This window comes from Crocodylus porosus, unplaced genomic scaffold, assembly GCF_001723895.1.
Source record: "Crocodylus porosus isolate Cpor-Errol unplaced genomic scaffold, CroPor_comp1, whole genome shotgun sequence".
Lineage (NCBI taxonomy): Eukaryota > Metazoa > Chordata > Crocodylia > Crocodylidae > Crocodylus > Crocodylus porosus.
Genome location: NW_017728913.1, coordinates 18,616,849 through 18,640,054, shown reverse-complemented (window position 1 = coordinate 18,640,054; position 23,206 = coordinate 18,616,849). Strand labels below are relative to the sequence as shown.

Sequence of the window (23,206 nt, the reverse complement as noted above, 5' to 3'; positions counted from 1 at the left end):
CCCGGATGACCTCTATCCACGGGTGCTGAAGAAATTGCCCAGTGTCATAGCTGAGCCACTGGCATGACTGTTTGAGCACTCATGGTGCTCTGGACAGGTCCTTGAGGACTGGAAAAAGGCCAACATGGTGCCCATTTTTAAGAAGGGGAGAAGGGAGGAGCTGGGTAACTTTAGGCCAGTCAATCTCTACCTCTGTCTCTAGGAAAATACTAGAAAAAATCATCAAAAAGCCTATTTGTGAAAGCCCAGCAAGGGAAACGATGCTGAATGGAAACCAGCATGGGTTCATTACAGGTAGATCCTTCCTGACAAAACTTACAGCCTTTTATGACCAGGTTACACACTGCCTTGAAACAGGAGCAGAGGCTGATGTCATCTACCTGGATTTTAGGAAGGCCTTCGATGGAGTTTCGCATCCTGTTCTCATATGGAAGCTAACGGGCTGTGGAGTGGATGCCTACACAGTTAGGAGGGTGGCTAACTGGCTTAGGGACCGCACCTAGAGCATGGTGGTTGATGGGTCTTTTTCAACCTGGAAAGAGATGGGCAGTGGGGTCCCACAGGGTTTGGTCCTTGGGCCAGTATTATTTAATATCTTCATCAGTGATTTGGATGAGGGTGTGTTGAACACCCGCTCCAAGTTTGCAGATGATACCAAATTATGGGGCAAAGTTAATACACTAGAGGGCAGGGAGCAGTTACAGGCTGGCTTGGACAGGTTAGATCAATGGGCGGAACATAATAGGATGCAATTCAACAAAGATAAATGTAAGGTACTCCACCTAGGAAGGAGGAATCCCCAGCACACCTACAGGTTGGGGGATGTCCACCTCAGCAGCTCAGAGGCTGGGAGAGATCTTGCAGTCATAGTTGAGTCCAAGATGAACATGAGCCGGCAGCGCAATGAGGCCATCAACAAAGCCAATCGCACCTTGTCGTGTATTAGTAGATGCATGAGCAACAGATCGAGGGAGGTGATGCTTCCACTCTATTCAGCACTAGTCAGGCTGCAGTTGGAGTACTGTATCCAGTTTTGGGTGCCATACTTCAAGAGGGACATGGAGGATCAGCTGAGGGGTGACCTTGTGCTGCCTATAAATTTATCAGGAGGGGACAGCAGGGAATTGGGGATGCACTGTTTTCTAGAGCACCCCAGGGAGTAACTAGGAATAATGGGTGCAAACTAGTGGAGAGTAGATTTAGGCTAGACATTAGGAAGAAACTTTTTACAATAAGGGTGGTCAGAGTCTGGAATGGGCTTCCAAGAGAGGTTGTGTTGTCACCTAACTTGGAGGTCTTCAAGATGAGGCTTGACAATCACCTGGCTGGGGTCATCTGACCTCGGTCCTCTTTCCTGCCAGGGGCAGGGGGTCGGATATGATGATTCATTGGGTCCCTTCTGACTCTATAATCTATGAATCTATGAAGAAAAGAGCAAATTTACCCACAAATAGGTTATGACAAACTAAAATGAACAAAATATAGAAATGCAAAAGGAAAATGGAAATTAAACTTCCATGTTTTAGTATATCTAAAATTGGATAGCTTGACCAGGCTCACATGTTGTATTAGTCATGCTTTGTTTTTTTGTTTTTTTTTAAAAGGTATCTTTGTTCATTTATTTTTATATTTCTGTATATTCATATAAAATTCATAGAAATATTAAAAACAGAAAAAGGCATGGGAAGGTGATGGAGTGAACTGCCCCTTTTAGAAGCATTCTTCAGCTTACAGAGATTTCAGTGCTCTGCTCTGGGGGCTAAACAGGAGGCAGCTGAGCAAAGAGAGAGAATAGATTGCTACTAGTCTCATGGGTCTTAGTGACAAGCTGGATATGACTGCAAAGGCTGTGCTTACTGGACTGAGCCAAGGGCTTTCTCAATGGTCTGAAAGCTCCTCCTCCCTGAGATAAAGGCTTTATAAACTATTATGGGATGGCTAGCTCTCAGGGGCTGTTTTCAAGGGTGTTTTTTTTTTCTCATTCATTTGTTCTAGCCTTTTGGCCTCTGTGACTTCTAGGGACGTCAATCACACAAAAATGTAATACACTTTTACAAGGTTTTTAAAAGATATATTTCTGAAATATCCTGGAAGAACCAGGCATTGAGCCAAAGCACATAACATTATATAGCCTATCCTACTGGCTTGTAATTAATCTAGTTTTAAATTAATTAGAGAACATACTCATTTATAATAATAAGGATTAAATGAATAAACAAAACATAAGAGAAAGAATGGGTATAAGCTTTAGGAGAGGTGGGGGGTTGGAAGAAACTTCCTTTATGAGTACGTTGCTTGGTGCATATATTTGTCTTTATTAATAAAAATGTATTAATTTCTCTGGAGGCAATTGCCACCTTTGTTATGTCCAGTGGGTATTATTGTATGCAGCCCAGTAGGACAATTAACATGGTTAAGGAACAGATACTAAAGCACAAGATTTATTTACAAAAGGGATACAAAGAAAAGTCATGCATTTGGTTGGACAAATGCCTAAGGGATTTAACTTGAGCTGTTACTAGTTCTTTCATATCAACCCATTTTTTATATTTTGGAACAATTGAATGAAAGACAGCAGAATATGAAGATTCATGGTGTCTGACAGCATCCTCTTAGACTTCTGTTGCCCGAGTATACTTTCAAATTTTAATGTGGGAGTCTGTTATCAGTGGTTTTGGGTTTGTTTTGGTTTTCCCCAAGCCATTTGCTCATGCTGAAGCTTTCTAATCAGGAATATAATGTTCTTGGAAAATTGTCTAGCATTTCTTTCAACTAGTATAGTTGCCCATTAAAAGACCAAAGAAATCTTGCTGTTCACCAGAAACAGCATGGGATCTCAAGATAAGGCCTGAATTCATTGATGCCCTGCTGTGTCTTTGTACCCAATTTGGTCCATTGTATTCTTGATGCCCATTGTCTACTAGCTGGGCAGCACCTCCAGGTGTAGTCCAGGGCAAAGCTAACCCTCTATGCCCTCACTTATAATAATGTCATGGAAAGAGGAATGCAGAATGATCAAAGAAATATTTCAAAATAGTAAGGCAAGGTTCTTTGGATAGAGGTGTAATATCTTTTATTAGACCAACTGAGTACTTGGGAAAATGTTCTTTGCAAGCTTTTGGGCACAATCACCCTTCTTCAGGCATTGGGAGTCTATGCTGTTCTGAGACTCCATATTCATTAAGCAGGATTTCAGAAATATGGCTAATGAGCAATAATTTGTTCATTGAAGAAAGACTTGGGAATTCCCAAAGGGACAGCAGTCTATACTGGAGTAACTTTACATTGAGCAAGTTTTGAAAAGCTCAGGTATTAGTTCTAGCTTGCCTGACTGAACATCACCCTGCATTTAACTTATAAGTATCATGATCACAGTCTGATCTTTGGTGAGACAGGCAGAGGTAGGTTGGGGAGAGATGGCCTTCACTTCACTCTGCTGGGGAGGAGGCTCTTCTCAGCCAGACTGGCTGACCTACTTGACCAAGCTTTAAACTAAGGCCGGCAGGGGTTGGGGGGATTACCGCCACTGCAAGCCCACTGGGTGACCTTTGTAAATCCAGCAGGTTAAGGCACTTGAGAGAACCCACCCCTATCCTAGCCCTGGAACAATCTGTAGGGAAGGTAGGGACCCTCAATGGGACACTTGCCGGCCTGTACACCAATGCCAGGAGCTTGGGAAATAAACAGGAGGAACTGGTCCTCCTGCTAAACAAGAATGACTATGACACCATAGGGATAACAGAGACCTGGTGGGACTCCACCTATGATGGCCACAGGTATAGATGGCTATACCCTGTACAGGTGAGATCGTGCAGATAAAAGGGGTGGGGGTGTAGTTCTGTATGTCAAGGACAGCTACACATTCCTGCAAATTGACATTGGCACCCTGGAAGAATGACTGAAGTCTCTCTGGATTAGAACATGTGGGCAACGTGGCACAGGGGACCTCATGGTAGGAGTCTACTATAGACCTCCTAACCAGAAACAAGAGCTGGACCAGGAATTCACCAGGGAACTGGCTGAGGCTGCATGCTTTTGGTGCATGGTTGTTACGGAAGACTTTAAGTACCTGGACATCTCATGCATAGAACACTTGGCCAAATCAGAGTGGTCGCAAAGCTTCCTCGCATGTGTGGACAATCTCTACTTGACTCAAGAAGTCTATGTGCTGACAAGAGGTAAAGCGTTGCTGGACCTGGTACTGGCCAAAGGGGAAGACCTAGTCAGTGACCTAAGAATTGATGGAAAGCTGGGTGATAGTGACCATAAGCTGATCACCTTTACTATCCATTGCAAAGCTGGCAAGTTAGTTAGCAATACAGCAGTCCTTGACTTCAGGAAAGCTGAATATAACAAGCTTAGGAGGCTCATTGTCAAGGCCCTAAGGGACCATGACTCGACAAGAAGAGGAGTCCAAGAGGAGTGGTTGCCTCTCAAGGGTGCGATCCTGATAGCACAAGGGATGGCCATCCCATCTCAGAGGAAGGGTAGCAAAAGGACACAGCAACCCCTTTGACTCAGCAGGGAACTTGAGGATCTTCTACACCTCAAAAGAGAGACTTATAAAGGCTGGAAGGCTGGAATTACCACCAAGGAGGAGTACTCAGCACTAGTTCATACCTGCAGGGAGCAGATCAGGAAAGCCAAGGCTGCAACCAAACTCTATCTGGCTTCACATATCTGAAAAAAGACTTTGTTATCCTTGATATGTAGGGAGTCAGAAAAAAAGCAAGGGTTACATTGCTGAACCAACACCCAGGAAGAGGTCAATCTGCTTAATGGGTACTTTGCATGGGTCTTTCATCAGTCCAGTGGGACCACCCTGCCTAGCAAGACATGGGATGGTCAGGGTGAGGACGTATTTATACGCAGCATTGGTGTTGATCTAGTAAAGGATTATCTTGAGAGGCTAGACACCTTTAAGTCAATTGGTCCTGACAGATTACACCCAAGGTACTCAAGGAGCTGGTGTCATAGCCTAACCATTGCCAAAAATAGTTGAAAACTCATGGTGCTCATGTGAAGTACTTGAAGCCTGGAAGAAGGCCAATGTGGTACCCATCTTCAAGAAAGGGCAGAAAGTAGATTCCAGAAATTACAGGCCAATCATCTTGACCTCAATCCCCAGTAAGATTCTGGAGAAAACTATCAAGGCAACCCTTCTGGATAAGCTGACTGAGGGCAACATCCTGAGGGATAGCCAGCATGGGTTTGTTGCAAGTAGGTCTTGCCTGACCAATCTCATTTCCTTCTATGACCAGGTGATATATCACCTGGACAAGGGAGAAGAGAATGTCATATATCTGGACTTTAAAAAAGCCTTTGATCTGGTGTCCCATGACCTCCTCATGGAGAAATTGGCCAGCTATGGCCTAAGCTGCACCACAATCTGATGGCTGGGAAATTGACTCTGAGGTTGGACCCAAAGAGTAGTGGTCAATGATAGTGAATCATTATGGTGTTCCATGACCAGTGGCATCCCCCAAGGTTCTGTCCTTGCACTGGTTCTCTTTAACATCTTTATCAACAATGTAGACATTGGTGTCAGAAGAGCACTGGCTAAGTTTGCTGATGACACTAAACTTTGGGGCATAGCATCCACACCTGAGGACAGGCTAGTGATCCAGACTAACTTGGATAAATTTAGTATATGGGCAGATACATTTATCAGTATTGAATGTCATCAGATTTGTAAGGTATGCCACCTTGGAGGGTGACGGGGAGAGAGCATGCTTATAGGCTTGGCAGTGCTACGCTTGCTAGCACCACTGCTGAAAGAGACTTGGGGGTCATGTTTGAACACAAGATGAATGTGAGCCACCAATGCAATGTTGCAACTGGTAAAGCAAACAAACCTCTGGCTTGCATCCATAGATGCTTCTCAAGTAAATCTCAGGATGTCATCCTCCCTCTGTACTCGGCCTTGGTGAGGCTGCAGCTGGAGTACTGCATCCAATTCTGGGCTCTGCCATTCAAGAAGGGTGTCAAGAAGCTTGAGAGAGTCCAGAGGAGAGTCACATGCATAATCAGAGGGCAAGAGAATAGGCCTTATGAAGAGAGGCTGAGAGCCACGGTACTCTTTAGCCTGGAAAAGCGCAGGCTCAGGGGGGACCTGGTGGCTGCTTATAAGTACATAAGGGGTGTACATCAGGATCTGGGAGAACGTCTGTTCACCAGAGCACGCCAAGGAAAAACAAGAACCAATGGTCATAAATTCCTCCAAGGAAAAACAAGAACCAATGGTCATAAACTCCTCCAAGACCGTTTTAGGCTGGACATAAAAAATTTCTTTATGGTCCAAGCCCCCAAGACCTGGAATAGACTCCCTCCAGCAGTGGTGCAGGAACCTACTCTGGACTCATTCAAGAAACATTTGGATGCTTATCTTGTTGGGGTCCTTTGACCCTAGCTGACTTCCTGGCCCTGGGACAGGGGGCTGGGCTTGATGATCTTTGAGGTCCCTTCCAACCTAACGTCTATGAAATCTACGTGGCATTCATCACCACAGAATCTAAACTGCAGAATGCTGTTAAAATAGGTACAATAAGTTACTGCTATATGTTTTCATCAAGAGAATGTTTATGATCATGCATGTGTGTTAATTTGCTTGCAGCCTCTCCTGCTGTGTACATCTGTGTGGGAGTAATGTATGCAGCAAAACAATGAGGCTTGTTTCGCCTCACTAAATCTCTTAACTGACACCTTTATAGAGCAGCACAGCTTAATGTAGAAGAAATAAATTCAGCATGAGAACTCAGTTTAGATTAAGTCTGAGTTTAAAGTTTGTCATTTACACTAGATCTCTGCCTGATATGCAGTCACATGACTACTAGTTCCTGGCTTCCTTCTGGTTACTTTCAAAGAAAGAGTTCAGAGAAGCAGTTATGCATTAGGGCAATGTGGACAACTAGAATTTTTTTGATGCTGCCATCTAGATGAATACATTGACTGCTTCAGAGAGAGAATGAACAATAAAATACTCTACAACAAACACCACTACAACAACCTCTCCCTTTCAGAAAGAAAGGCCATAGAATCTCAAAGAAATAGTAATAAAACCACAAGATAAAGGAGGAGCTATGGTTATCTTTAACCATGAAGACCACATAAAGGAAGCCAACAGACAATTCTCTGACACTACCTACTATAAAAAACTGGCTTGCACCCTGGCCAAAAGGGACCTAAGGGTAGTGATTGACCATCACATGCACATGAGCTGGCAGTGCAATGCTGTGGCCAGTAGGGCAAACAGCACACTGGCATGCGTTAACTGTTGCATATCATGAAAAACTAAGGAAGTGATATTTCCACTGTACTCCACACTGGTGAGACCACAGCTGGAGTACTGTGTCTGAGAGGGGCTTGGTAGTGGCGGTCTGCTACATCAGGGGAGTACATCAAGAACTTGGTGAACAGCTGTTCACCAGGGCACCCCTGGGGAAGACCAGGAGCAATGGATACAAACTCCTGGAAGACCACTTCAGGCTCAATTCCAGGAAAAACTCCTTCACAGTCAAGGTGTCCAGATTGTGGAATAAACTCCCTCCAGTGGTGATGATACAGTCACCTAGCCTGGAAATCTTCAAAAGGAGACTGGACAGTCACCTTGCTGGGGTCACTTGACCCCAGTTGTCTTTTTCTGCTTAGTATAGGGAGACTGGACCGGATGATCTACAAGGTCCCTTCCAGCCCCTAACATTCTATGAATCTAAGAAAAACTTCAGACCCTGATCCCTCCACTATCCAATCCAGGGACTTTTTACATGCTACCTAAAATCGACAAACAAAGGAACCCTGACAGACCTATTATTTCCAACCATGGAACCTAATGGAAGAAATATCAGGTTTCATCGAATCCATCCTAAAACTGCTCATCACCCAAAGACCAAGACACAACAAACTTCCCACAAAACAGTCAAAAACAAAGACCACCTTCCCCGCAATACCTTTCTATCCACCATGGAAGGTGGCTTACACCCCAAAATCCCACACCAGGATGGCATCCAAGCCTGCCTTACAAAGCTACAAGAGCGGGATTACAACTCAGAGTATAGACCTCAAGATATCACTGAACTCATACACTTCATTCTCATACAACAACTTCAGTTTCAACAGGCAACACTTTCTCCAGACCATGGGCACAGTTATGGGCTCCAAAATGGCCCCACAATATGCCAAACAATATGGCCCACCTGGAAGAATAATTCCTCAAGAACTTCACCATCAAACCCATGCTATACCTGAGATGCATTGATGGCAACTTCATCATTTGAACCAAAACCCTGCAGTCTCTGATTGATCTCCAGCAAAAATTCAACAATCATCACCCTTCCATCAGACTATCACTTGAATAATCTAACACTAGCATTTCCTTTTTGGACACTATGATCAATATCTAAAATGGTAAAATACAAACCACCATATACAAGAAACCCACAGACCAACATAGATATCTATACAGAACCATCAATGGCTCTAAACACATCAAGAAGGCAGTAATTGACAGCCAAGCTCTCTGATACCACTGAATTTGCACCAAGGAGAATACCTGTGATCGCCACCTCACACATCTCAAAAGGGCTTTTACCCAACAAGGACAGTCCTCCAGAGAGAGATCATACTTTTGAAAGAGCCACCCAGATACCACACAAAGATTTTGTGCAGTACAAAAAGAAAATCCCCATGAATCATGCACCATTAGTAATGACATACAGCCCTTCCATAGAACCTATGCAGGAAATCCTCAAACAATTGCAATCCACATTAGAAGAAGACCCAATTATTAAAGAGATCTTTACAGAACCACCCATCCTAGCCTTTAAACAAGCACTGAACCTTTCTAACCTCATCACCAGAAGCAAACTCCCTATGACCCAAACTATACCTAATGGATACAGATCATGCCAGGACAAGAAATGCAAAACCTGCCAACTTATCTCCACCACTCCCACAATAACCACACCCCAGAACAGAACCATCACCATTCCTGGATCTTATACCTGCACCTCCAGAAATGTTATGTATTTCATCCAGTGCATCAAACGCCCTGATGGAAAATATGTAGGAGGAACCAAGCAACAACTGTGCACCAGAATGAACGCACACCGAAAATCTATCAAAGACAAGAATACCCAATTACCTGTTGGGGCACACTTTCCGAAAGATAATCACTCCCTCTTTGATCTCTCAGTTCTAATCCTCAAAGGGAACTTACAAAACACCCTTCATAGATAAGCCTCCAAATTTCATTTCATGAATCTACTGGACACACAAAATCATGGCTCAACATAGATTTTGAATTTATGACATTGCAACCTGCCTGACATCTGATTTGCTAGATCCCAGACCTGACTTTTTACACTTCTCTTCCCCCTCCCCCTTTGTCTCCTTCCCTCTTTTTCTACCCTTTGTCTTCCTAATTTCCAGATATTTACATTCTTACTGACATCCTGTCACACTTTTAGCTTCTTTCATTTCCTGGAGATCTCAGAACAGCAGAAACTCCCCATGCCTGAAGAAGGGTGATTGCACCTGAATGTTTGCAAAGAACTTCTTTCCAACTACTCAGTTGGTCTAATAAAAGATTTTACATCTTCCTAAAGAACCTGGCCAGGCCTAGATGCAGGCATTCAGAAAGTCTGAGGCAAAATCAGTCTAAGTTGTATGGTTTTCTGTAAGTGGCATAGTTTAGATCAGTAGCAAACAGAATACACACTTTCTCAAGGGTAGGGAGGGGGGGCAGAATCTCAGGCAAGGTTCTGACATTTTTTAACCAGTTTGAGTGCCAAACTTCTGTTTTGTTAGGGGTATTGACCAATTTAGTGTCCCAAATGTCAGTTCTATTAATAGGTATAGGCAGCTTTCTGATCACTTACAAGGGTAAAAGTATAATGCCTGTATCTGGTCTTATTTTCCTTTCTTCTCTACAATGAACAAGTTGTTGCTTGTTAGCCATATTTCTGAAACCCTGCTTAATGAATGTGTTACTATTTTCAAATATGACTTTGATATACTGGACTATATTGGATAGAGGCACATGATTCAACTGCTAGAGTGAGAGCTGACATACAAATAACATCCGTAAAATAATGCAATTAAAAAAAAAAGATTGTGTACCTTCTAATGATAAAGATCACCAGTCAATAAGCTAAAAATGACTGTAACTGACCTAACAGATTGTTCATGTATTAAGGCACTGGTTCTCAAACATTTTTAGACTCAAGGCACCCCTTGTGAAAAGCCAACCATTAATTTCCAGTCATTTTGTGACTACAGGAAAATAATACAAGAATTCTTGTTTTGCAAATAATGCCAAAAGACCATACTAGTTGATAATGATTTAATTTTATAGATTCCTGTTTGAAATGTCTGAATTTATCTTGTGAATCATGTTTGCACATTTAACAGTGCTAACATTGTGTGACACCCTGTAGCATCCTTGAAAAGATATCATGGCACCCCAGGGTGTTGCAGTACCTTGGTTAAGAATTACTGGGTTAAGGACTCTTAGTTACACCCTTGCAACATACCAATTGTTGTCTACATTTTAAATGCTTGCATTTAATCAGACTTGCTGCATCTGATGGCCATGCATTGATCTGTTGTTTGTCAGTCATATCCTTACAATACGAGTGGGGGTGGGTGGTACCAGTTCAGACCAGGGGACAATAAGATGAGGAAAGGTTATCAAGAGTGTTTTGTAAATTTATTGTAGAAGAATAAGGTTAGTAAATGGGATTTATCATCAGCATGCAAAGAGAAAGAAAAAGGTCAGGGACTGGGAACAGAAAAGGGAAGGCAACATTTTTTCCCATCCTTCTTGGTATGGAACTCATACCTCCAGTGCTATATTGTGGCATCATGATGGATATAAACATTAAACCACAAGAAAACCATGACTAGAAATGGTAGAGTAAACCTATTGCTTTAAAACCCAAAGCCAAACTTTAGTGACTAGGACAAAAATATGATGGTTCAAAATTGAGTTTCAAATTTAAAAGAAAAAGTAATAATGTAAGTTCATACATGTCCATGGTAAAAAATAAACCCAACCCCCCTCCTGCCTCTTCCTCCCACCATAGGTTCTTCTTGGCTCTAATAATGTTTGGAGGATTTGGCCTACATGCAAGGTATCTCCACCATGAACCTCTGAATGTAACTCATACTTTGAGAAATTCATGCGTCTAGCTTATGTAACTGTCCAATCCCTTACATTTTCAAGGATGTAGTCACCAAAGCGCAAGTGCTTTGTTGTGTTCAGAACATTAAAAATGGTAAGGTAAGTTATGAAGCCTTAGTAAATCTTTTCAAGGGCCTCCAGTGACTGAAATTATGTGACAAAACTGCCTTACTTGCTGCTACAGCTTTGAAATAAAGACAGATTAAGATATGATAGAAGGGTCTATCAGAATAAATGGAAATTCTTCCAACCACTTGCAATCATAGTGACTTTGCATCAGGGTGAAAGCAATGCATCATGATGGATTGGGTTTTGATTGTTTAAACAAGAAGCAGGAATATTTACCCATTTTCTTATACCACCTTGATGGAAACACACTAGATCAGGGGTGGGCAAGTATTTTGGGCGGAGGGCTGCTTACTGAGTTTTGGCAAGGCATTGAGGGCTGCATGACAGGCAGCTGGGGCAGATAAATATTAACTTCCTAAATTTTTTAGGGGCCCTGTGAGCTGGATAGAATGGCCTGGCAGCCTGCATCTGGCCTGCAGCCCACATTTTGCCCACCTTTGCACTAGATCATAGGTGGGCAAAATGGCAAATCCAGCCAGTGGCTAGACTCCGTTTCCCAGCCCATGCCCACACAGGTCCCATACAGTCTCCTTGGAAACCCAGGGAGTGTGAGGCCATGACAGTGTGGAGCTACACAACCAGGGCTCTTCCCAAGCCTGGACCAGCCCCACACTGTCATATCTCATGCTCCCGTGGTCTCCATAGAGAATGGCCAGAAGCAGTGCAGGCAGGGTATGCAGCCGGACAGGGCTGGGGTGGGAACTTATGGTGTTAAGAGCACATGGCCAGGGCCAGAGCACAGCTGCAATGTGCTCCCTGCGTACCCATGGAACCTGTGTTTGTTGCAGGGGTGTATAGGCAGCAGATTGTGGCTCAGCCCCAGCCCTCCACTGTCACCACCCCAAGATCCTGTGGTCTCCCCAGCCTCGCTTACCCATTTTGCTTTTGGCTTTGGACCCATCCTTCCTGCCTGGTTGTGCACAGTTCCCACCCCTGGTGGTAGGTGCTTGGCAGATGGGTCTGGGTGCCTGGACAGCAGAGCTGGGTCCAGCAGCAGCAGCCAGAAACAGTTGTTGTCTCTGGGGCTGCTGGGAAAGGGGGTCTACTGTGGGCCAGATCCATCCCATGGCTAGACTTTGCCCACCCATGCTCTAGGTTTCCTGAATCCTTTCCTTGTCACCAGAACAACTTCTGCACAGAGCAGATACTCCAGTCTGGGGATGTGCATGCATAGATACTGCAAATGGAAAAAAAGATTTCATTTCTACTTGACTTTCAACTAGCAAATCTCATAGCTTTGCTTTCTTTCTCTCCATAAAGCTTTGCTTTCTTTCTCTCCAGTTTCTGGTGATGCTGTGGGCAAGGTTTGTATTGTAGCATGAACTGAACTAATGTAGCTGATGTTAACATAGAGTGTAATAATAGTAAAATATAACCATGTTAGTCTTGTCCTGTAAGCAACTTGAAAACTCCATTTTGTATCCTTCTGCTTGGCATAAGTGAATGAACTCTGTATAGCCTTTATGTATGAGTGCATGTAAAAGGTTGGATGGTGAGAGAATGGCGTAGAGACAGCAGAAGATTGAACTGTTTATGTGAGCAACAAGGCACCAAATGTAAGTTACCAGCCTAACTAACCAATTAACAAATGGCTAAAGAATGCCTTTGAAGCTTGAGGGCACAAAGGAAATAACCGAAAAGTTCTGCCAGACGGGCAACAAGAACACTCCAATGCTAAGATAAGCTGAACGCAAAAGAAGAACAGCCGGAAAAACAGAAGCTGGGTATGGAAAAACCCCAGAGCACTGAAACAAAGGATGCCAATCCCTATAAAAGAACACTCTGAAAATGCCAAGTTGGGTCAGTCTCTTTCTCTACTGCTGTTTCAGTGAAGCACAGATGCATCTGTTCACTCCACTCCAGCTGTTATCTTTAAATATGCTATCTTCAAATCATCATCATCTATTCAATAAGCCCAAGTTGGCCACCCTGGACTGTTACTGAGCAACTATTGCTGATGACTATATCTGGTGTGTGTGTGGATGAAATGGTTGTTTTGTGTATGCGTATGCCTGTTAAGCCTCTGTGAGTCAGCAGTGATCTGATACAGCTTCAGATCTGGCTGCTTCAGATGGCAGTGATCCAATTCAGAGCTCCAGACTGGGTTTCAGCCTTGATCTGGCCGAAGCGGCTTTGAAGCTTCGGAGGCACCTTGGAGATCTGGCCATAGAGTATGACGGGGAATCAATTAAATATCCATAACTTTGTTATTTTTTGTCCAATTTGGATAAAACTTGCAGACATGATAGCCTCTGCTGATCGCATAAAACCTGCCAAGTTTCAAGAAGATCAGTGCAGGGGTTTGGGAGGAACTGTACCCCAAATTCTTAAAAGCCAAACTCCTGTCACGTTTATGTGTTACACCATGGGAGGGGGGCGGTAAAAACTGGAAGGGTGGTAGCAGTTACCAGGCCACAAAGCCTGCCAAGTTTCAAGAAGATTGGTGCAAGGGTTTGGGGGGAACTACACCTCAAGCTGCAGACAAGCAAAACTCATGACATGGGTGACCCTGTGTGTGTTAAGGAGCAGCAGGGTGAAAGCTGCAGGGATGGTGGCCCCTGCTGAGGTCACGATGCCTGCCAGCTGTCGAGGAGATTGGTGCAGGGGGGTTCTGGGACCCTAACCCACTGGCTGCTGACAGGCAAAACTGGTGCCATGGGTGCTTGTGGGACTGACTGTGTTTGTCTTGGGGCAGTTGATTGTCTGTATTATTAACTGGTAACACAGCTTAGTAGCCAGGACTGCAGTAGTGTCTCCCATGCCCCAAGACAGAGACAGTCAGTCTCACAAGCACATGTCATGAGTTTTGCCTGTCACAAAAAATTAGAAAAGAAATAAAAAAGAATAAATGAACAGAAGAAAGCACATTACCCATAGGGTGACATTTGTAAGGCTAATTAAGCATTCCTTCTTTTTCCTCTAGATGTTATGTATGAAGAGGTCAAAACCTTTTACAAACAAAATATTATCAGAGTACCCTCATTGTAGATTTTTTTGTTGCTTTGGGCTATTCAGATGACTATGATTCAGTTCACATTAAGAAAACAAATGACACACTATTAAGTAAATAACTAAAAGACCATTACTTCAACCTGGTACTGCCAGACCACAGCTTATTGAAAAGAATATCTTTATTAATAATGATTTCTGGATAGAGATATGGACCATGTCAGTCTAAATACAATATCAAGTGCACAATAGATTTAAAAAGAAAGCACCGAGGGTAAAACTGAAAATAGAGAATAATGTAGAACATTTGTATTATACACATAGACTTTTTGCCTATGTTTTTAATCTTATGTATTTTCTTGAGTTTTGCATTGCCTTCAGAAACTCCATTTTGTATTGCTCTGTAGCTTGACATAAGTGTTCAACCTTTGTATGTTGTATGTGTGAGAGAAAAGGTGAGAGTGTATCTGTGAAAAAGGAAAACATCAGCTGGTGACTGGCTGAAGAATGCAGAAAGGTCAAAACAAGAAGATACAGCCCCAAAACAGTGAGAGAACAACGGCAATCAGCCTTCAAGGAACAACACGGTGATAACACAGCAAAAGCCCAGAGGACTGGGTGAATTGACAAAGGCTATATAAGATAGGGCAAGATGTTTGGATTTTTGGGTCTTGTTGTGCATGTCATCCTGGCGCATCGATTTGTCTGATGAGATGGACCGGCAGGAGCCCAGCTCCTTACTTGTGATCAACTTGGCTGGCCACCAGATTGATCCAAGTATCAATAAGACAGGTAATGTATACCAGTGCAGAACAGAAATGTGGGGGGCGTGTGCATTAAGCACTTAATCAATAAACACAGTATCTTCCCTGATCCTCCCTTATAAGGTCTTTCTCGTGATTTGAACAATTGGCAATTTGTGTAACATTTGTATATTATTTATAAGTAATCTTAAGGGTTTAAGAAGACTAACTTATTGTTGTCAAGATTTTTCTGTCAAGATATATTTTATCCCTAATTCATGGAAGTATTTTTCCCCTTTATCCTCAACCCACAAAATCCTTGCACATTTTTGAGCTCAAACTTCATGATGGTGACAGACCACTCTCCACAAAATATATATTGTAGGCCAATACACAATTGCACACAAAAATTGGTTAACTTACAAATCTAAAAATCAGATCTCTAAACTTTGGTGAATAACTCACTTCAGGTTCTGCAGCTGGATCAAAAACTACTGTTTGTACCTGAATCCAAGGCCCGTTTGAATTTCAGATGACCACCCCACCCCCAATAATTAGATTATATATATGGAAAACTTATAAATTTGTTATAATTTTCTATGTGTAGAATCTAATTATTGGAGGGTCATCTTAAATGTGTCTCCCCCAATGTTACAGTGGGGAAAATGGTGGCAGGAGGGCAGGTGGCTGTGGGGGGTGGGTCTGCCCCCACTATTTCTTCCCACGGTAGCCTGCCTGCCTCCCATAGTGCTTACAGCCTCTGACCACCATTCTTCTGTACCTCTTATTGTCAGATGTGGCCCTAGCTCCATCCCCTCCCTGGGCACAGTACTTAAAAGCATGGTCGCTGCCCAGCTGCGCAGTGCATCATGGGGAGCTGCATTGCCATTGAATGGCTGGATAGTGGGTGGAGGCTTCACATGTTCCCTGCCCAGGAGAGAATAGAGCCAGAGCCTGAGTTGCACCTGACAGTAGGAGGAGGGAAAGTGGGCAGAGACAGAGGGGACCGGTAGTACGCAAATCCAAGATGAGGTAATTCTTTCCCTGTGCTGAATGGGGGGAAAGCATCATCTTGGTTTTGAGTAAATACAATAGTAGGAAACAATCTGTCTGCTCTGGTTTGCTGTTTGTTTGAGGGGGAGAGGATTGGGTTTTTTTGTTTGTTTGTTTGTTTCATTCTTGATAAAGTGGAAGACCAAAACCCTGGTTCTAATATCCAGATGAGTGAAAATATTTTTTAGTTTAATATTTCAGATATAGCAAGGGCACTTGTCAGTCACAATATGGATGCAGAAGGCATCAGGAAGAAGAAGTCCCCTTTAGAATAGGGCATTCTTCCTTAAAAGCTAGAGGAGGTGTTACCCACGCTTTATATAATAACCTTGGTATTAGAGCACTTACCCAGGATGTGGAAGACCTGGGGTTCTTGGTTTTCCTCAGCTGTCTCTTAATCATTTGACACTGGTGCAACTGTGTAACAGAGGTTGTAGCTTCGCAAAGGCACAAAGCTCCTTTCCCAACTAGTACATAAACTTTCTCTGAGTTTGCCCTGGGCTGAGATGTGGATTCAGATCCTTGCCTCAGATTAGGAAGATGAGGTATTTGATTCTGGTCTCATACTTCAAGTAAGTGCTTTAAGCCCTGAGCTGTTCAGTTTAAAGGGAGTCTGTATTTTGTATGACCAGGCTTGCTGAGAATGGATGATGATCATATTACCTATGGATTTCTTCTATAAAGAACTCTTTATAGGAAGAAGGTCATGGTAGCCTTATCTCCAGTTCAAAGATGTGTGATATGAAAGCAATGAATATCAAGCCAAATGGTTGGCAGAAGATTTCTGAGGATTGAAATGCTTGGGAAGAGTATAGTAAGTATGGAATGAAGGCTTTTGAGAAAAGAAGAGCCTAACCTACAGAGGAGGGAAGAACCCCATACCACCTTCAGGGTTTTTTGATACAATCTTCATATGTGATGAGTGTGGAAGGGACTGTGTCACTCAAGAATTGGGCTCTATAGCCCATTCACTGAAGTCGGGTGAGCTGATGACTCCCTCAGTGCTATTCTATCATCTTGCAAGATGGACAGATGCCTACTGTTACTGCTACTAGTTTGTATGAGGTCCAGTTCAGTAGTTGTCCATTTATGTCTGCTGGATTAGGCCTCAGAAGCAAAGTAAGGAGAAGAATGGCTAGCTGGATTTTTGGCACCTACCAGCATGAGTGACTGTGTGCATATTTAGTGGCAGAAATAAATGCTAGGGAGCTATACAAGTGAAATATTTTATATTTAGGTCCTTCAGGATTTGGTGGCAACTGGTTTTGGGACCAAACTTCTTTGTGGATTTTGGCCTTGTGGCCTGTTCTAGTGACTGTCAGGACAAACATCAAACAGAATGCACACAACAGATGTAGTTCCCTTTTTTTAATCTGGCAATTTATTAGATTTGATTTATATACAGGAAAAGTTGTTACAAGGTTGCCCTAGCTCTGATAAAATATCTTAGGTTGCATTATATAGCCTGCCTTTTGTTTGCTTATTGTTTCTTTTATTTATTATATGTAAGGGAAAAAATGACAACTTGGTTTCTATATGATTGTTTCTGTTGTTCGGCCTATGTAGTGCATAGAATTTTTTACTTTTGTTTTTTGTCCTAATTGGATGGGGAAAAAAGGGGGGGGCCATTCTTCTTTATACATAGGTACATCTTACATGGAGCAAAAATTCATTAGACCCAAGATGCCTTAAAGGAAAAACAGACATTTCAGATTAAAAATTTTCTGATGAAATGTTTTGACCAGTTCTATTAAGAAGTGAGAGACAGAGATAGAGAATTTTGTGAGACTAGAAGATCTCACATTGACAGTCCTGGTGCAAACCTTCATCTAAATCATGGAAGACCATTACAATGCTTAAGGAACAGCATTTCAGGCTTTCCTGTCCTGCTGTTTTAGACTACCCTACCCAGACTTTGAAGGTAAGGTTACATATCTTGTTTTCCCAGCGCTTTTGAGTTCTCTGCTGTGACATGGGCTTGGGCGCTTGTCTCGGTCTGTTTTCTTTGTGGGCTACGAAATTAATTTCACATGGGACATTTGAAAAATAGTAACATTTGGGACACTCATGTGGTCTCCATTAAAAGCTGAATTTTGGTGAATTATTCTTCATACTTTGGTAAGTGTCTTCCTTCCTATCCTCAATATGCCTATGTATCTAAGCTTCAAACAGTCAAAACTAAGAGACTCCCAGATCAGAGTAAGAGTACAGGTAGACTTTAAAAATGCACGCTTTACAATTTTTTGTGTGATAAAAAGTAAAAATAAATAAATATAGCTTTTGTCAGTTAGGTATGAGATGTGGAATAGGTCAATACCTTGAACCTAGCTGCTAACCTAGCTATGCTGGTAAAACTCTTTGTGTAGATGCAGTTATGCAAGCAACAAAGGTCTTTAATGAAGTTAGCTTTTTTCTGTTTGGAAAACTGATGTATGTGCAATATTGCTAAAAGAACTTCAGCTAGTATAAGCTGTATCTGCAGTATAGGCAGGGCCGTACCTAGACTCCTGGAGGCCCTGGGCGAACTTTTAGTATCAGGCTCCCCTTTGCCAGAGATAATTTTTTTTTGCTGTAAAAGTCATTATCACATCTGTGGTACTGATGTCGTTAAACAGTTTGTTCTCAATTAATAACATTGCCAGTCCCGCATATGTACAATATTAAAACTTTTTCTTGCAAGTGTATTTTTTTTGTCACTTCCTGGTTTGCCCATTCCTGTGTCCAGGTCTGAGTATAGGGTTGCTGGTAAAATCCTCATAAGAAGAAGAAACTTTAAAACTATTTTTGTAAAATATTATAACAATTCTGAGAAGAATAAATGACACAATTTGTAAGTACTTGTGGATAGTTCTTGGAAACTCAAACATGCTGTACACAGAACAGTTCAAGCTTCATATAATGCATTGTCCCCTGAAGAAAACCGAGGTACATTTCAAAAGGAAAATGACTCAATGGCTATCTGACTATGTTAAAATAGGGCAAGGGCTGTATTTATACTGCACAATGTGGTGAAGAGATACCTAATTCAGTTTAGGTACTGGGAGCAATCTATCCACATACATACCAAGCTCACCACTGGCTAATTGGGCCATTCTGGCTCTACTGCTTTTGGTACCTGAGCAAGTTTGTTTAGAGCCAACTGGAGCCTGGATTAATTTAATCATCTGAAAGATCTGCCCAATCTATTTCAGTGGGCACCCACCTTTTTGGAAGATGTGCTATAAAATAAGCCCCTCACCCTCTCTGCGTGCCACAGTGATCTCCTCCTGCCTTACTTTCTGCTCTGTGCCCTGTGCTCCCTGCCTCGTTCTGTTGCTCTGCTTTCTGCTCCCCGTCCTATGTGCTGCTGTAGTCCCTGCTCCCTCCCTAATCTGCCACATGCTGCATACAAAGGCTTTTCAAGTCACTTCTGGCAGGCTTGCCACATGCTGGCCACACCTGATCTACTTCACATGTTTTACAATACTGCCCTCACTGCAAAACATCTGTGTTGCATTATTGCTGCAGAGACTAGCAGGGAATCTTCAAAAAGCAGTCATCTTACCCTGCCTCCTCTTCCCTTGGATATAGTGGGTGGCGTGGGACAGAATTTGATGGGGGAGGCGGGATGTTGCTATTACTCTGATCTGTTTTTAATTGAATATTGAAAGAGAAGAGGGAGGATGCTGAAAGAAACTAATATGGAAGTTGATGAGGCATAGAAATTGTTAGAGGTGAGGGGTGGTCTCCTCCCTCAAAACTCTGACTCTTGCTGTGAAAGAGGATCTTATTGCTTGCTGCAGTGAGTCAGAGAGCAACAAATCTTGTTCCCTCAGCCAAGCCAAGGGGAGGAAAGCAAAGGGAATTTAAATTTCCTAATTTAAAAGCTTTCAAGAGAAATATACTTGGGTAAAATGGTTCTTTGTATCTTGCAAACTGTTCTTCCCTTTCAGCTTTAGATGTCATACCACCATTTTAGAAACGGTTATTACAAATGGGCATATATCTTATTGTAATCTAAGATAGGTAATATTTGTATATGCTGAAGAGTGAGGAATAGTATGACAATTTGACATCCATGCACCTTGCTTGAATTTACCTACAGATAAGTAGAGCTGTTGGATTGTGTACTAGATTAACATAGATTTCTAGAAGAGGTTGCATTATTGATTAGTTCTCTCTTACAGCAGTTTAATATTAAAACATTGTTACTTTTTACACAGCAATATATAATCATAATTTTGAAGCTAATGCTCTTTCATTAAAATATTAAATCCCACAACAAGTAACCAACATATATCTTTGTAAGAGTGCTTACTGTGGCACAAGAGTGTCACCTAGTGAATGAATTGAGGGAGACATAAAACCAAATGGTTCTGTGGTACTTATAACCTAAAGTACATACAGTGGTCAACAAAGGTAATAATCCATAAATGTTTAAAATTGGGTTATGATTATTGTACAAAGATGCAATAGAATTGTTTGGCAAGTAATCATTTTTTTAAAAAAGGGGAGAGAAAAAAAATCTTAACCACTTTTAGAAGTGGTAGAAAAATCCCATTTAATAACTTTTATTTACTTTTAAACTGTAGGTCAGAATTTCCAAACTTGGATGTTTAAGTATGGACTTAAAAGTTTAACGTAGGCTCCCATTTTAGAAAGGCATTATAAACTGTATTATTTGAGAAGAATGGAAAATTCTGTATATATATTGTCAAAAGAAAATGTATTAAGGTTTATTAGACTTCTAATCTGAATAATTAAGTAGAATTTAATTCAAATTCTTAGTTGAGATACTTAAAGTGGTACAAAATCCTGTTATTATCTAGATCACTAGGATGGTTCATCTGCTTCACTTCAGCTGTTCTTTTTATGTTCTCATTATTTGTAATCATTCCCAGGCCCCATTTTTAACTTCTTTCAATTACATACTCCTCTTCCAAACTCTGTCAGATTTTTTTCAATTCTGCCTATTTTGCCTAGCTGTCTTCCTTTTTTTCCTGACACATTTGTTATTGTTTCCCTTCCTTTGAGTTGATTATCTGTCACTTTCTTTTTCTTTAGTTTTTTTTTGGTGGGGGGCGGGGGGAAGGGAATGAATAGCGCATGCATATAATGGAAGTTCAGTATAAATACAGGATTTAGTTATAATGGTCTTTTCAACTGGCTTGCTTAATAGAAGGGACATACTGAAAAACACCCTGACCTTCTGAAACATGAAAATTCTGCAATCTGAAAGGTCAGAGGTATAATGTAGGCCAAGCAAGATATTTAGCAAAAAAAGTACTCTTTTTGCACTCTGACATAGATTAGAACAGGTATTTCATTTTTTGGCTATTCATTGTAGTATTACCACAAACCAATTATTATATCCACAGTGTGGATCTATGATCACATGCAAACTTTCTTGAAACCAACCTTACGATTCCAGTCAACTTTTCCTGTTATAAATGTTTCCTCAGCTATAGACTTATCATATCATTCTGTTGTTACCATAATGACTGTATTTTATGTTTGTGTGTGTGACATTTTTGACAGCTTTCCTAGGGGAAAATCCTGTTCTAATTAAGAGTGAAGTTGTCAGTAGTTTGGTAGCATAATAATCAAATTTATTTTTCACCTAATATAGAGATCCCATTCTGCCAAGTTGTTGCAGTATTTTTTTCCACTTAGTCTGTATATTATGATTCTATACTTTGCTCTTCTGTTGTTCATTAAAGAACTTTGTTTATATAATGGGCATCATTAATGATATCCTTTGGGAAAAAAACCATCGCTTTCCATACACTGGATCGTGTGCAAATGTCAACCCACTTCAGTTTGCTTCTCTGCAGATTTTGCTTCTCTGCAGTCAAACAGACTACAAGGGGAAGATATATCATGAGTTGTTTGCTGCCTGAACAACTGCTTTGCTGTTGAATATCAATGATTGCACAGTTAACAATGCCAAGATGTGCTTTTTCTTTCATATACACATGCCCCAAGCAGCATGAAGGAAGGGGCTAGGGGGATGTCTTTATTTATTCATTAATTTTACTTTGGTGGAATGAATATCCCTAGACAAACTACTGTGGTTTAGCTTGTCCAAGAACGAAAAAAGAAAAGATGAGGGGGAAATGGGCAAGGGTCAGAAGCCCTTTAGTGGAAGCTTGATATTGAACCTGCTGCTGCTGTCAAGGTGAGTTTGCTGCTCAGAGAGCTTCACTAGCTCATGTGGACTTCAACCAACCAACCAACTAAACAAACAAACTAGTGATCAGAGAATGCCTTGGCCACTTCACTTTTAACCTACTCCTAGTAAGGTTCCTAGTGAGTTGCTCAAAGATGAGGCTCCTACCATAGAGAAGAAAGAAAGCTGTTCTTTCCACAAACCTAACGTAGAGTTTCAAGGAAGTGCCTTCTTAAAGCTCTTTCTGAAGATTGTCTGGAAGGATCGTTTCTGTCCAGGTGGTATGATTTTCTTCAAGAATCACCACAGCAGGCCCAACATGCTCCTGGATGTAAGGCAGAAGGCCCAGAAATTACCACTAGGCAAGCCAGCAACTGACCATTTCTCTATCCATCTCAGCATTTTATGAGAGTGAAGACCTTAGATCCAAAGTGCTCATGGCTACACCGCATTTACAGGATGTGTTTATTTGGGTTTTGTTTTTGTTTTTTTGAAAAAACAAAGCTCAGTAGCTCTAAGTGTGATGGGAGCAGCAGACACTCATCTCTTTACTGTTAACTGCCTGGTGAGTAAGGGAGGCAGCATCACCATTTCTTCCTCCTTGCCTATTAATTCATTGCCAATCTTGCTATACAGCTGAGAGGCTCTCTTTGTGTGACCTTGTTAGCTGGTCAGGATCACCTTGTGGAAGTGTTGTCATATAGGATTTTGGGAAGTTTCTTGAAAAATAATCATGCTATGGGAGAGGCTCCATTGCTGCTTTCTCTATGTGTATAATCTTCGATCTGTCCAGAATTGGCTTGTATACAGTAGGTTTTCTGAGATTCCTATAGGCTGGGCTTAGAGGGGCACTCTGAAGTGCTTTGGGTTAGAGTACAAGGCAGTTGAGGGGAAAGAGACTTAAGAGTGGGAATCTACTACAGACCTCCCAACCAGGGAGAAGAGCTTGACCAGGAATTCTTCGGTCAGCTCACAGAGGTAGTGAAGGCTAAGGATGTGGTAGTC

General features: G+C 41.9%; 1 long non-coding RNA gene across 1 annotated transcript in view; it reads left to right on the top strand.

Annotated features, from left to right (window-relative positions):
• The first annotated feature begins 13,148 nt into the window (after positions 1-13,148).
• LOC109309814 overlaps positions 13,149-23,206 on the top strand; it is an 11,254-nt gene continuing 1,196 nt past the window's right edge. Inside the window, exons 1-2 of the long non-coding RNA XR_002101057.1 lie at positions 13,149-13,322; positions 13,892-13,893. This is a non-coding gene — a long non-coding RNA (uncharacterized LOC109309814). The remainder of the gene's footprint in view (positions 13,323-13,891; positions 13,894-23,206) is intronic.